At 42.0% G+C, this 15,822-nt stretch overlaps 1 protein-coding gene across 1 annotated transcript in view; it reads right to left on the bottom strand.

Annotated features, from left to right (window-relative positions):
- The window catches only part of MAF (MAF bZIP transcription factor), a 162,787-nt gene that overhangs the window by 60,001 nt on the left and 86,964 nt on the right, over nt 1-15,822 (bottom strand). The gene's annotated exons all lie outside the window — the stretch shown is intronic.

Raw genomic sequence — 15,822 nt, 5'->3', positions numbered from 1 at the left:
GGAAACGCAGGCAATACTTGATATTTCCTTCTCTTTCGCCCGCCCCCCAATCTTTTAATTAAACAGAAAGAAAACCTGACAGACCAAAGCCATCAGAAATGAAATGATTTGTTCTTAATGATGAAAGCCAAAGTGCTCTGCTAGCCATCATCAGAAGTTGCTCCTGCGCTGAAGGGTGCACTGATCCAGGAGCCTGAGCACCCACCTTGTTGTGACCTGAAGTCACCAGGTGTGCCTAAACCCTCTCCATTTGCCATGGGAGTTCAATTGGCAAGTGTGCTGCTGATGGGATTTGCCCCACTGCCTCATTTGCCACCCTGCAAACAGGGTGAACGTTTTCCACTCAAAGCCCCTTCTAACCAGAAGGCCCCTTCCTCAAATAGCCATATATCAAGCTGATGGAGCACATTTCTAAGGAGCTGCTCTACACCTTGAAGACTGAAAGAATAAATCTCTTTAATAAGCTCTTCAGTTTTCCCGGTGATGCAGATTGAAGCAATATTAAAGAAATGCATATAGTTGTCAGTAATTTTAACAGGAACAAAGAGAAAATGCCAGGAGGACTCATTTGTGAAATGGAAACATTTCATGTGATTTTTTTTGAGTGTTAAAGATTCTTGCAAGGACAAAGAGGCTGTGTATCTATCACACTGATCTGTGCAATAACTGCATGCTTCCTGGGATTTCCTTCAGCATTAGCTCTGTGAGGTTACTCTGCATTTTGCACATGCACAGGATGCCACAGTGCAATTAATGCTAAAGCAATCAGTTACGAGAGATATAGTTTCCAAGCTGAAAATGACACTGTTTTCTGCAAGCTACACCATGCATATTGGCCCCAAAAAAGTCACTTTAAACTTAGAGAGCGCTGTAATTGCTGAGCATCTCCTGTTAGATCTGAAGACCTGACCTGTATTCCCCAAATGGGACACTGCATAGGAAATGAAAGCAGGATTTGGTTCTCAGCCCTCCCTGGTTATTATGGCATTATAGACACAGAGATGACATTTACCAAAACAAAGCAATTCCCAAACTGACCAACCAAAACCCTTTTTCTAATCCTGCATGAACTACAGCAGCTCCCAAAGTATGCAAAAATCACAATGCACAGCCAAACCCTTCTCTTAGAGGCACTGAACCACAGAAGCCCCTGCCCGTGTCTGTCCTGCACATGTGTGCTGGCTGCTGAGGAGTTCACTCCTTGCCCCACTTTCCCCTGTAGGATTGCACTGTCAGTCAGGGCAGGCAGAAGTTAGCTAGCAGCTCATGAGGCACTGGGATAGAAGAGGGCTGGTGAGAGTGCAGCCACCGGAGCTGCAATGTTGTTAGGAAAGCAGGTTAAAAAAAAATTGCTGATAGAGACTGGGATAAAAGTAGATGCAGTGTCAGGACGCGTGGTGTCTAGATTTTGATATGCAGTAGGTGCCTGTCTGGTATAGTTTGTACAAGCGATCACTCTTCCACTCCATTAACTCCTCATTAGGGCAGCATACTGCACCTTAAAAGTAGCTTAACCTTAAATTACCAGTATCCAAGCAAAAGAAAGGGAAAAAAATAGCACATCAGGACCTAGTCACTGAGTTCCAGCACACGTCAATTAAGACAGCCAGCGTACTTTAAGCCACAGCTCCTCAGAAGAGCATCAATGTGTACCAGGATGCTGCAGCTTTAATAATTCACTATTTCCTTATTGAGGTCTGATGATGCTAAAATAAGGTGTTGAAGCTTGATTAGTAGTAGGAACATAGCAGCTTAACCTCTAACATTTAGCCTCCTCCTCTGGATCGAATTACTGATCTTTATCTTGTTGAGCTGCGCTAGCAGTTGGCTTGGGAACATTACACCTTCCTAAAAGCTGTCAATCTTTGTCAGTGTCTTTGCACAATGGATTGGAATAGCTATTTTTAAAGGCCTATGTCACCTTTTTTAAGGATGGTGTTTTTATAGTATATCGAAGGCTTTTTCATACCCATTGCCACATGCTCAATATCACCTTTGAGTCTGAGAATAGCTTCTATTAATTATACCGCGATTTCTAGCGAACGGGTGCGATGAGTCATCAAGGCAGGGGAGGAGAAATCATAATGTAAATTATTCATTAACACTGATTTTGGGCTTTCACTTTATTTTTCTGTCAAGGGGTCAATTCATTTTTCCACTTGCAATGGATTTCTTCAACATTGCACCGAGACATATTTCACCAGCACTGCACTCATGCAATTTGGTTTCAATGCATTATTTTGGCTTATTTGGTTTAAGATCTACTTCACTTTTATCCCCTTGTGAAACCAGGTGCAATTTCATTCAGAATACAGAAATGCCATTTATGAAAGATTTGGCACTGATTTAAACACTCTCCAAGTTTCCAGCACATAGAACAGGGAGCAGAATTCGGCCCAGAAAGTTCATTTGAAATAGTGTATTTATGCCCATCTGGTTCTGCTGCTGCTAATATATATGCCTGCCTTGCAAAGTACTTTAAAACTCAATAAACCATCATAGTAAAATAGGATAAAATGTTTTTATAGTAACAATATCTCTCACTACTATGGGACCTTTCATGCCAAAGTACCCTGAAGCTCTTTATAAATGTAACAAACTGATATTCACATGCTTCATCTACAAAGATCATTTCACCCTCGCTGAATGGCAGGTACGAGCAATAGCTTTTTTCCACAGCTGGCAGAACTTTAAGCTAACTGACAAAACAAATTACAGGTTACACAGGTACAAAATAAGAGCATTTCACTTGCTGGAAAACAATTGCCTTCCTATTGAATAAAGATATTTATTCTTTTTACAACTTCACCAAAAACAAATTAGATAATTGCTCTGTATCACTACATATTCTGAAATACTTGCTTTTATCCCAAGAAGGACTATCTTGCCCTACTCCTGGCCAACATCAGGTGCTGTTATGGGAAGAGTCACCAAACACAGTGAATGGAGTCCACGTGTGCCTAACACAGAGCTGCTTATCTTAAGCACAGCATCCTCAGGACCATCCATGCCACAGAGAGATAAGGATGCACATGAAGACCTGTCCAAGCTCCTGAATCCAGCTCCCTCTGCAGCCAGAGACCCTTCTGCAAAGCCTTTGCAGCTCTTTTTTTCCCCCCTTTATTCCAAGACAGAGGCACACAAACAGGTTTGTGTTTCAGCCCTGCACTCTCCTGCCAGGCCAGTGACACGCAGGGCAGAAGCATGAGCTGAAGGTTCATCAAATGCTCAATTTTCCCAATGTGTCACCATTACAGGAATGCCAGTGCTAAATAACTTTGTGGTGGCTCACTGTGAAAATGAAGGTCACAAGTTGTCAAAATGGCCCTCTGCTTCATCTACGGTGTGATGAGCTCCCGGTCCAGCAGCTGACCAGGCGCAGCAGGGATGCTAGCTGCAGCCACGTGCACACCACTGCCATGCCCTACTTCTCTGCTGTACAAAATCCCAGAGAAGAGTACGATCGCCATACCATGTGGCAAACGTGCCTCATTCTCACTTAATGAGGTGAATTTTCTTTTTAAATATCGAAGCATCAATGGAAACAAACAAACAAAAATCCCAAAGAAGGAATATTTGCTTGCTTTGTTTCTCTCCTGAAAGACACAGTGCTGTGATATCATGGCATTGACTGCCAAGACAACGACTAGATGAACTAGTAAATATGTATTTTAGCGGAGCTCAGCAGAACAATATCCCCTGTAACGTAAGTCATTCCATTAGTAAGACAGAGGTACTCGAGAACGTTATATCATCTTTATTCCTTCTGGAAGGACTTCACTACCATTACTAAAAAAAAAGTGCTTTGGAGATTGTAAACACATTTAAGTAAGTCAGACGAAACAATAGGATCTGACTAAAATGTGAGGTGTTTATCTCATCTGTCAGCCTGATATGGAATACAAACCACAACAGCTGTAGCAGACACAAAATCAGCTCTCCCTGATCATTTTTCCCCTTACTACGATGCTTTCTCTACTTAAGAGTACATGCTGCACCATACCGCTGGTATTGGGATTTCATTCTAAATACAGGACAGTTGATTACAGCAGTGACTGTCTACCACGCGTTAATATATACAATTTATGGTAACAAAATTCAATAGGAGTGTGAAACACTGCTAAACCTAAGCAGCGTGAATACGGGTCAGGGCCAATGTCTTTCTCTACGATTGAGAGACTCATTTCAATCATGTGAGATGTCTTTAGATATAAGAATAAGAAAAATAACATCTTTTTACCTTGCTCTTCCTAAGCTTCAATAAAAGGCAGAAGTGAGATGCAACATACCGAGTCTAATTCCCCTATCAGGGCACCTATATGAATAGCTTGCACTGCAAAGATGCATTAAGGTACAAGCCTACCTGAAGAGCAAATTATTTCTTCCTCCTTGCTCCTACACACAACAGGATCATGTGTTACTATTGGCACTGAGGTCATAGGCGCATACGTACATAGTTTTGCCTCACCTTCATTTGAGGACTTCAGGGAGTTTAGCTATGATGTTTCATCCATAGAATAGAGATTTAACCCAATTTAATTTTAGCCAAATAAAAAGCTCTGTCACCCCACTAACACAAGTGATTTCTCCTTGCTGAGGTCAAATCACTGCCTCAGAAGTGCATGTCACCTTCAGGACACAGTGGGCAGCAATACCACAAGTGCATTCAAGAAAGCACAAGGCAAATATAGTTGGGGTAGCTCAAGAAAATAAGGAAAAAAGAAGTAATGAAGTTGAATTGATCTACAGTATACCAGTCTCAATTGAGGAAAATACTCAAACTTTGGCTTTACTTCAAGAACCTGCTTTGTGAGATCCTATTCAACTCAGGATTTATGCAATACCCGGATCTCAGTAAAGCAGAGAGAGAGCATTTGCATTCAGGTCTTTAACCACATCTGCTGAGTCAAAGTTTATGCTATTAATACTGTGGCATTGACAAAAATCTGAAGGTTTCCTTAATGGTGGCATGTCACCAGAAGAACCACAACTTTCTCCTTTATGTAGAACGGTGGCAGTGTCAGAGAGCTCCTTGCTCAGGTCAGATGAGATCTAGAGACTCGGCAATGTGACCTGCACCACAGCAATGCTACCTGCGAGATGCAATTAACCAACTGTACCTTGACATCTGCTCACGTTGCCAGTATTTCTTGGATCTCTAGTGCCCAGGACACTCTCATTCCCACCTCTGCACAGCAATGAGCAAAAATATTCAACCAGTATTTTAATGCATACATGAAAGAAAAAGTACTCCTGTTATTCTACTTCAGCAATAACTGCAGCCACACCTTCACCCTTTCCACACACTGAATGCATGCTTACAGTCTGAGATCAAAAATCATAGAAAGATTAGAAGACTGGAAATATATTAAGTCCCTTGAATGTTATTAACAGTCAGTTAGTTAATTTATCTGTACGAGAATGTCTAAGGATTCATCAGAATACATGCTAAATTTCTGATTAGTGGAAATGAGAAATACCGTACCCATCATCCAGTTAATTCACTGAGGTGTTTTATTATATGTGCCGATATTTGATATTGAGATGTCATATTCCTATAATGAACACAATCAAGGTTGAATGACTGGTAAAGCTTTCAGCTCATGATACCTATAAAATCTAAGTGTTAGCATGGTGTTATATACAGATTAATTTATAGATTTCTATTAACATACCGCTTGCTCTCCTTTGCATGGCTACAACTTCTCAAGTGTGGAAGATAACTTTTGCCACATAGGAGCGTTGCTCCATGCTGCTCAGGGCAGACAGTTCAAAATGGGAACCCTGTGTGCATCACATACATGGCAGTGTCAGAGAGATCAGGTAAGTGCAGATTTTTATTATTACCTCTATAAATGGATCAAAGAAAACAGCTCTCTGGTTAACAGAATCATGTCACCTTTTGTCATCAGTTTGTATCTACCAGATTTTTGATAGTCTTAGGGACATCATTGTGGTCCTGCTGAGTTCAGTGGTAGCTGCTTAGCTGAGGGAAAAACCAAAGCCAAGATTTTAACCATAGCTTTTTCTTTGGAAACACAGGAATACTTTTCTTCTGCTCATCAGATTAACTCATTCTGGCCTCTAAACAAAAAACTGACAAAGAAGTGTTTTTTTTGTTTTTTTTTTTATTATTATTATTTTATTTTATTTTTTTTAAATAATAGATGCTAAAATGTGAATCCAAACAAAGGAAACATACCTACAGAATGGCTGCTCTGAGTTTAATGCGTATCATTAACCATTATATGCGTCTGTTCTGAGACCAGAATTACAAAAGGCCAAATTTTCTTAAAAGCATGTTAAAATATTAATAGATATCTGAAACAGTTTTATTGCATGGGCTGCCTGTCTTAGGAAAGATTACATCACACTGGAAGAAAGGTATGAAAAATGCCCAGACATCGGTGACCCACCACACTGAGTAGCATTGTGAAACCCTAATGGGAGATAACGAGATTGGACATTATAGAGGGCAGCAGGGCTGGTGTGCAAGAACTTTACTGGGAATGCTGGCTATAAATTTCACACCATCCGGCTTAGTGATTTTACGAATATAAGTAGGACATAAGACAAACCATACTGAAGCTCAGCACTGAAGTCAGTCTTTCTCAAAGCTACCATTCCTTCATCACTCATGCTCCTTAGTTCATTTTCATGTGGTTATGTGTGAGTGCTAAGCCTGCTTTCATTAATTTTTTACTTGAAGAAGCAAAACCTCAGAATATCTATTTGAGGGAGAGGAGATGCAACATATTACAATTAGGAGAAGTAAAATGTGATGTTGGTTTCGACTCTTTGCCTTTCAGGTAGAGGTTAATCAATGACAGCCACAGGGGCAGGACTGCCAGCAAATTTTGGGAGAGCAGGGCAAGCTTAACTACGAGCTCCATCCTGAATCCACTCGTATTCCTTACTCAAGCACTAATTAAGTAATATTATTAATAACAAAAACAGCTGATTCTACTCTCATTCAAACTTAAAAAAAAAATTTTACTTTTCCATTTTGGAACAGAGCAAGGCTCTCAAAATACCCGTGTCCTGACTGTAGGTTTAAAGGAACTCTAACTAGCTTTGATACAGTTCTGACCATAAAACCCATTTTTCCCTAGGTGTGGAGTGATGATTTATTTCTAAAGGACCGAAACTGTTTTGAAGATGAAAAATGCCCTGAAGAACATCAATCTGTTGATTGCTCTCATCATTGACCTAAGTGTTGCGAGCAAGTGGCAGCAGAAAGATTTCCTGTACCTTCATGCCACACACAGGTTATGTATGAAACACGTGATTTCCGATTTTCTCTCTCCTTATAGGGCTTATGTTTCCTGTAAAGGGCTTTGACTAATTGTGGTTTTGACAAGAGGTGCATCACACACTGCTGGGTGAGCGCACCAGCGCAGGTCAGTCCGTCAGACGGTCAGTCTGGAAAACAGATCCATACTCCTAATCCTTAAAGCTGATATAAAGCAGAGATAAGTGCGTTTGCAATTCAGAGGTTACTCTGGGTAAATATTTGAAGAGAAATGAACTCTTCAGAGAGAAGAACTGGAAACAAGATGTCCTAGTGACAAGGATTTCTAAGAAGTGGATCGTCTGATTTTTTTTTTCCTTCTCATTTAGTCTCTCTGCTAAGGTTCATGGCCTTGAAACTACAAGAAAGCTTCCCTCCCCCCCCCCTTCTACAGAAAGCTGGAGACAAATAGGTTTATAGCAGGAACCACTGAAAGATTCATCCTGTGTCTCTCCTTGCCTAGGCTGCAAAAAGCCTACAACCAAAGCAGGGACTCCTGTGCCTCAGAGGAAATATCCTTCCAGTTCAGCTTGTTGTTCAAGGACAAAATGGATAAGCTGTCTTTGAACTTGGAAACGCATGAACCTGCACTAAGCTTAGAAAGTTGCTAAGAGCTCAAAACTTGCTCACCTTATTCGTATTTGACTCAGTTAGGCATTTCCCAGTTAAGGCATCAGATACCATACAGACATCATGTAAGCCATCTTTCAGGCATCCTCTGCAGCATCACTTCTTAGTCTCTCAGATATCCCAGTTTCTTGAATTCTAGAAAACATTTTGGACTTCAAGTACACCTTCCAAAGCATTTAACAGCAGGGAGATTTTTCCAATAGCAAACAATGCACAAACATGGGAGTGCTGTTCAAATAACTGCCAGCAGCTGTAGCAGCCGTACAACCATCCAGTAGCTATTCAAGTTTGGATGTTACTGTCCGATTGGCAGCAGAGGTATTTTGCCTCAGATTTTATTCCCCTCTCTCATAATAAAACACATACCCTGTTCAGTCACTCAGCTCTGTTATTAATATTGATCAGCTATGGGGAAAGATTGATTCCCATATAGAGATTTCTTTAATTTCTGCTCACAGTGCCTTGCCACCCACCCCTCCCCCCAGCATCCCTGTCCAGTGTGTTATGAAAGCCCTCTACAGCAATGCCTCTGAACTGCAATGTACCTGCAGTCAGCTGGCAGCAGGGTGTGTGTGTGTGGGGGGGACATCTCAAGTACCTTTGGTACCTCCCTCCACACCACCACAAACAGGAGCTGTGGATCACAGGGATCAGCTGGGCTTGGAAACCTAACCACCTATTTTAGAAACATGGGTGAGGTTTGGACACAGATACTGAGCCTATTGCATTGCAATACAGCACTGCTGAGCCTCTCCTGACTCTGCCACCAATCGCATGCCACCAATCCCTGCATCAGAGCACCACAGCATTACCAGCTACCATACAGCTTTATAGGATAAACAACAGAAAACCCAAACCCTCCCTTTATTCAGGCAGTCCATGAATTTTTACACACACACACAGAATTACACATTCACAGTTAGCTGTTGGCCTTGTTAACAAGTGCTTTTCCTACCAGGGAAAGTTAATCCAAGTTATCAAGGTTCTCCAAGGGAAGAGCTCAACTGAACCAGAGGTACTATGAAACGCAAGCACCACTTATATAAAGTATCACACAATATTATTTTATACTTCCAGTTTTGAAAGGCTGTGTACTTTTCCCCATTAGACTAACAAATTACAGCAATTGTGGTCAGCAGTGTGGAGGTTTCTCTGCAGAGCATTTGCCCCCTGGGAGGAAGGAAATCAGAGGGGTGTTAAAGCAATATTGTGCCTTCCACCCAGTGTGCAGAGCTGCCTGATAATGGTTAGCTAACAGGAACCATCCAACTACCATCGCTGCCACCAGTGGGTGTTCAATCTCTGCATACCTCTTGCAAAGGGACAGAAAATGAATAATGAAATTCAGAACAGGAGAAACAAAAAGAAAGGAATGGGAAATGAACAAATAAGGGAAATTTAGACACTGGAGGGAATTTGCCACATGCATTTATCCCTGCTACTGGCCACGCATGGCACACAGCCCACAACATACACACACCACGTATGACGGTAGCATTGGTTATACCAAGAACCTAAACTGGAAGCACCTGGGTAACACATGTCCAATGCTAGATAGAGCAGACTGTAAACTGCTGTGAGTTCCAAGAGTATGCAGGGTTTCAGCCCTGCTGGATCCCATTGCAAAAAGGATGTTACAGAGCAGGTATGAATCAATACGATTGCTGAATTGTCTCAAGTATTAGCAAATGAGAGCAGCTGCAGTGACACAGAAACAGGAGATTCTCATTGCATGCCTCACTGCGTGTTTTCTCCTTGGGCTCTAAATTCAGCTTAACAAACTTCTGTGATCTTTTTATTTAAATAAGTAGATGGAATGTATAGGAGAATCATCTGCAGCAGTGAGACACTGCAGCCTCACATGCAAGTGTGAGAACATCCCAAACATACAAATTACCCTGCTAGAATCCACATTTATCAAGCAAAAACCAAGCTTTTAGATGAAGAAATATGCATTTTAGAAGTGCTTGTGAGCACTTGCTCTTTAAGACTTATCAAAGCATCACTTAACCACAGGATGTTTCTTCTGAACAAAAAGGAGTGCTGTCAAGTTTACTTCTTGAGTTATTGAACATACCAGAGCATATACCTGTAAGCTATGCAGCACACAGGTAAACAACTATCTTGTTCTGTACAAACAGATAACACAACTTGCTCAGAGATTATTCCACATAACAAAAACGAATGGGACAAGCTTGCTCAAAAAACTTTGAGCGAAAGCACACTGGGACATCTCTTTGCATTTCTGTCCCTCAGGAAGGAGCCAATGAGGAGGGATTTCTTCAGCCCAGTGACAGCAGCGGTGCTTCACCAAACTTCTATTGTATCCATGCTGGTTATTTGGCCCTATTTTAAGGTCTCTGAAATCCCAAATCAAATTGCCTTTTCTCACTACAAGTTCACATGACAATGTGAGACGCCATTCCTCAGCACATTCCCTTTTCAAAATGATTTGATTGATCTCTCTTATAACGAAAAGCAAGATTTTAAATAGCATGTCCAAGCAGTGCAGTAAAATCGCTCAACTCAAAACATTTTAATGGACTGAGAATTTGAATGCCTGTACTTGAAAGCCTGGTTTATTTTGACAATATTGCTTTTTTCTCCATCGTTACCTCTGACCTCCTGTATTCCTCTCAGTGGATTATTTTTTCACTGAGAGAGATGCTTAAGCATGGAACAGAGTAGATAAGTGGTATGGTCAAATCACTACCGGCAAACCCCGGAATTACTGACCACTTTAATAGCTCCCGTTGACCTCCAAATGAAACTTCACCTTTGGTTATTAACATGTCTCTCTACTTTTATGATTTTTTTTTTGGAACATAATTTGTCACAGTTTTCTTTATCTGCACAGAGCAAGTGCTGGGCCTTAAAAAAAATAAAAAATAAAATGATGTGAGTTATCTTTTTACAACTGCTAACAATTATACATCACAGAACAGACCGGCCCAAAAACCAATTATGAAAGGAGTTGTATGGGAAGCACCACCGGTCCTGAAGTTTAAATTATAGATTTCAGAACTGTAACTGCGCTGCAGCTCGCATTCAGGAACGGGAACTGAGAAACCCGACTTCGGCAGGGCTTGTTAGATCAGCGAGATAAGAGAGCGGCATAGAAATTAATTGCCCTTGTTTTGTATTAAAACCTGATAAAGGGCTCACACGCTGCTTGAGATCAGAGCAAGCGCTGGGGCTGTGCTTGCTGTCACCACCAGAAATCTGCATGGGGCCAGCACAGCCCTTGCAGTGTGCCCAGTGCTCCAACCCAGGCTGGGCAGCATTCAAGGAGCCCTTCCTGTGGGCTTGGCACTGGCCCCGATGATTCAGAGCAATGACATTTTGCAACCAGATTGTACAAGCAGGAGCAACTAACCTGAGCCATGCGAACACTGCCAAAAGGCTTTCAGATGATCAGAGCAATATGCCAGTCAGCTAGAGGTCGATTGACCAATTAACAATGAGATCTGGAGCACAGACGTGCCATTTCGGATCATTATTTGCCAGAAGACCAATTATGTGGAAAGTTTTAATTTAAAAAACACTTATATTTTTGTTTTTAATGCATACTGGTTCCTAGACCCAGCTTCATACCATGAGGCTGCAGCCCTGGGGACAGGTTGCAGCTGGCAGCGTGACAAAAGCACTTCAGCAAAGCCTCCAGGAACCCAACTGGAGCTTCCAGTTTTGCTTCAACTTGCGCTAAGCCAAAGGGATGAAGCTAAACACGAGCCAAAGACAGCTCCTCAATAGGAACCAGAGCAAATGCTCTGAAGGTGAAAATTCACCAGCAATTAGTGATAAGGTGCACCTCAGAGCAGAGTTTGCTTTCTAGCAGTGCAAGGTACAAAACAGATAGTGGGAATTTCCACTCTGCTTCCCACTTAGTTTTAAACCAGTTAAGAAAGGAGGTGCTCAGACCCTTAATTTCTGCACTTTTTTTTAGCCTCCTGCAGCAGTCATCTGGGCTGAGCCCCCAAAACAGGGCTGCTCTAAGAGAAGCACCCCACTGCCCTGCCAGCCAGGGGGACAGACAGACATTAGCTCATTGGCATGGACACCAAGCAGCCTTCACCACAACCCCACATTCAGGGAAGCCTTGAGACTTTACCAAAACGCTGGGGTAACCCCTTACCAGGCTTGTCATCGTGCCTGGTAGGATATCACTGTTCTGTTCAAACAGATTACAGATAAACTACAGAGGTATCAATGTTATGAGAGCCTTACTTGGAGTTAATTTATTGGGTGCTGCTTTTGGAGGAAAATAAATCAGCTCTTACAGAGTATTTTAATATTCAGTGCCATCCAAACAGAGTAGAGAACATGCGATATGAAGGACCTTTGATCACATCTGCACAGGGAATGAACTGCTGCTTAGCTTTGAAATATTATTCTGCAATTTGTATGCAATATCTCAAATAGTGCTGTGGTGAAACATCAAACTAGAGGACTTGGTGCCATGTGCAATGGTTCTCATAACTATAGCAACTCTTTCTTCTTTTTTCAACCCCTCCAAAACAGTACTGATCCAGAGCTCACAGGAAAACGAGCAAGAAGGCAAACGAGATGTGAACACTTGTGAAAGCAGCTCAGGTCTGAAACTGAAATTCATCAGTGAGTAACATCCTCTGGATGTCTCTGTCAGCGCTATAAGCATGTATTCTGCCACTGCACCAAAGTCGAGCCCTGAAAGTCATTGCTGTTTTAAAGTCTTTTCACCAACTAAACGCCAGAACCCTCTAAAGGACTGAGGTTTAGAGCCCTCCCAGAGCTTGAAGGTGTCTCACTCTCCTACCTGAAATGAAAGGCACTGTAATGTGAGCCTTTGGGCTGTTAGAGCACAGCATTTCCTAGCACAGACTTGCACATGGCTCTGCAGCAAACTCAGGTTGCTGGAAACCAGATGGACAACAACAAAAGTCTTGCCAACCAACAAGCTGGCTCCATGCTTACAGTATGCCCCCATTTTTTTTTTTTTTTTTTATAGTCCAGGAAAAAAAAAAAAAAGAATAGGAGAGTCATCAGAGAGTCATCAAGAAAAGCTGTGGAACACAATGAAAACAGCATCTGGCTGTAGAATATTGGAAGCATCCTGCTTAGTCATGCTTGCCGATGTTAGCCTGAACCTTGCTCCTGCCAGGTGATTAGAAACAGCCCTCTTGTGAAACAATTACACAATGCATGTATTTAGAGTAATTTCTAGGAATCGTATCAAATTATAATAAATCACCGCAGGTTTTGACAGCCTCACTTAGAAGTGCCTAAGAGCTCTTCACCCAGGATGCACATAGCCTCACTCCTGACATTGCTAAACCATAGCAAAGCAAACAGCCTCCATCATGCTTTTTCAGGAGGCAAAGTCAGCATTAAATAAGATATCTGAGTCTAGTGCACGCCCTGCAGCCATGCATTTATGTTGGTGCATGACTGGGACAGGCATGGCCAGAAGTGGGCCAGGAGCCCAGGAAGCAGTTCTCCACCTGAGTAGGTGGCTGTCTTCCTTTTGAGTCACCTCTGAAATCTGTGTGCTGATGTCACCTCTTAAGGTATCATCTTGTGGATATAAAGCTTACATCCTGACTGCCTGCAGTTCTGAAAGAGTTAGGGTTTGAGGCTTTTCTTGTTTTGCTCTCCCCAGGTATAGCGTTACTACAATTGAGCAGTTTGGACAAGTTCTGGTTTGGAAAGCATCACTTTCCCCAGGCAGTCCTTCCTCCTGCAGATTCACAAGATGAAGTTAGTTGTGTCCAGTGGGGTTTTGCTGCCATCCCCTGCTGTGATGTTTTCCCCTAGATGTGTCTGCACTCAGATACAAAGGATCACAATGCTTGATCTCCCCCGAGCAACTCAAACACCCTCTTACTCCAATATTGTCTTGAGGTTAGATATTGTCCCTTAATCCAAGTCAATGACCTTTACATGAAAAATTCCTTGTATGTCAGGAAGCACCTTTATTAACCCTGTCAGTCTCAAGATTTTAGTGATTTCCACAGCCTTTTCAGAACTTATTTCTGGATAAGATTTTCTTGGAGACATTCTAAATTGGGCTGGACCAGGATTTGAGCAACCTGATGGAAGTGCAGGTATCCCTGTTCATTGGACAAGATGACCTTTAAGGGTCCCTTCAAACTCAAACCATTCTGTGATTGTGAAGTTTTCTCAACAGGCTCAGGTAGTCATTACTATCAGGCTTAGCAGCCCTCCAAAAGTACACAAGGAATTTCAGCACCCATGTTACTTTGTTTTACTGCTGTCAGACACTGAGCATGCACTCTTGGCTGCTTCTTCTAAAGAGCTATGGGGGATCCAGGACAGAGGTCTTTGTCATGAAAGAAGTCTGAAAAAACACGCATCTTAAATTTGATCCGTCTTTGCAGGAACGCAAGGTTAGAAGTGTCTGGCTTGCTTAAATAACTTTGTCTAACCACTGACACGTCCCTGTAAATGATGGGGAATGAAAAGTACTTGAGAAGTTGCAGTGCTCACATTCACTCTTGAAAAAGCCAGGTCTTGAGAGGAAGAAAATATGTGTCAAGAACTAAACTGGTTGGTAGCAAAATACACAGGGGGAACATAAAAATGTTACTCTGACACAACCAGTGTAATCAAACTTCATAATCCATGCTCAGCAAGGTATACTGGAGCTCCCTGTCCCATTTGGTCTGCACTGAAAAGGGAGCGGGAGGCTCTGACCAGCCTCAGTCAGCTGCAAGCACTTGAGGCTGGATCTGATCTCATTTGCAGCCATGCCAATGGACAGGAACTTCATCCACTGCAGTGGAAGCTTCCTGGACTTACTCTAGAACAACTGAAATTAGAATCTTGCCCTAAGTGGGCGGGAGCTCATTATGAGACTAAATACGGAGTGAGTCATTTTCAGAATTTTAAACTGAAAGGAGCCGCATTTGGCTGACCTCCTTTTTTTTTTTTTCCCTTTGCACACTGATAGCTTATTAGATTACAGCAGATAAGAACCATGCTCTCCTATTGGCCTTCATGGTGATATGTCTATGTCACTAACAGAAGTGGAAACAACAGTTTAATTAAAAAAACCAGAGCAATATATCTAAAGAGCACAGTGTTTTTTACTGGGAGTTAATTGTGACATCTAAAGAGAAACACCAGGTCAACATACCTGCAAGCATTACCATTTCATCCAGGATATACAATCCAAGAGGAGCCAGAGATGTTGAGCAAGAAGAGAGGAGAGATCCCATAGTGGATTGCAAAAAGCTGATCACCGCTCAGAGAAGTGATTGCCAATCTTAATTATAATTAATTACTGTTAATATCACCATTAGTAAGACACTTAATTAAAAAAGAAAAGAAGAAAAAAAAGACACTGAATATCTACCTCCCCTGCCCAGCTCCAAAGCCTGCCAGGGCTCCCAGTAGCCCCATTCTGACTCCTGCTCTGGTCTCCCAGGTCATAAATCCTTTCATCTTCATCTTGCAACTATTTCAAGGAGACTCTTAGGCTCCTCACTGCCCAGGTGTTTTAAAAAGATGACTTACACTGATGAGATTAGGCTTGAGAGAGAGACAGCCCCCTAAATCACTTTTGGCCTTGCATCACTCAGCAAAGAAGACAAGAAAATTTCCAGACTGAAAAGGTCCCCAAGGGTAACGATTCTGAGGCAGCTTAATTTGAGATTCTAGATCTACTAAACCTCACAATGTTCAGCTGAATAGTCACTCACTCAGAGTTTAAGCTTGTATTCAAAGTAGTGGCAAATGGAAGAAGTAATTACGGTTGTACCACAAGTGGAAACACTAAAGGCACACAAAGGAAGAGGTGAATGCCAAAAAGTTTATCTTCATCAGATTGGAAAGAAGTGAGAACAGAATATATGAGGTTTATTGGATCTTCTGAACCTTCTGGTACATTTTTATACTAAGTC

The sequence above is a fragment of the Excalfactoria chinensis genome, chromosome 11 (genome assembly GCF_039878825.1).
Source record: "Excalfactoria chinensis isolate bCotChi1 chromosome 11, bCotChi1.hap2, whole genome shotgun sequence".
Lineage (NCBI taxonomy): Eukaryota > Metazoa > Chordata > Aves > Galliformes > Phasianidae > Excalfactoria > Excalfactoria chinensis.
This window is presented reverse-complemented; position numbering and strand designations above follow the sequence as displayed.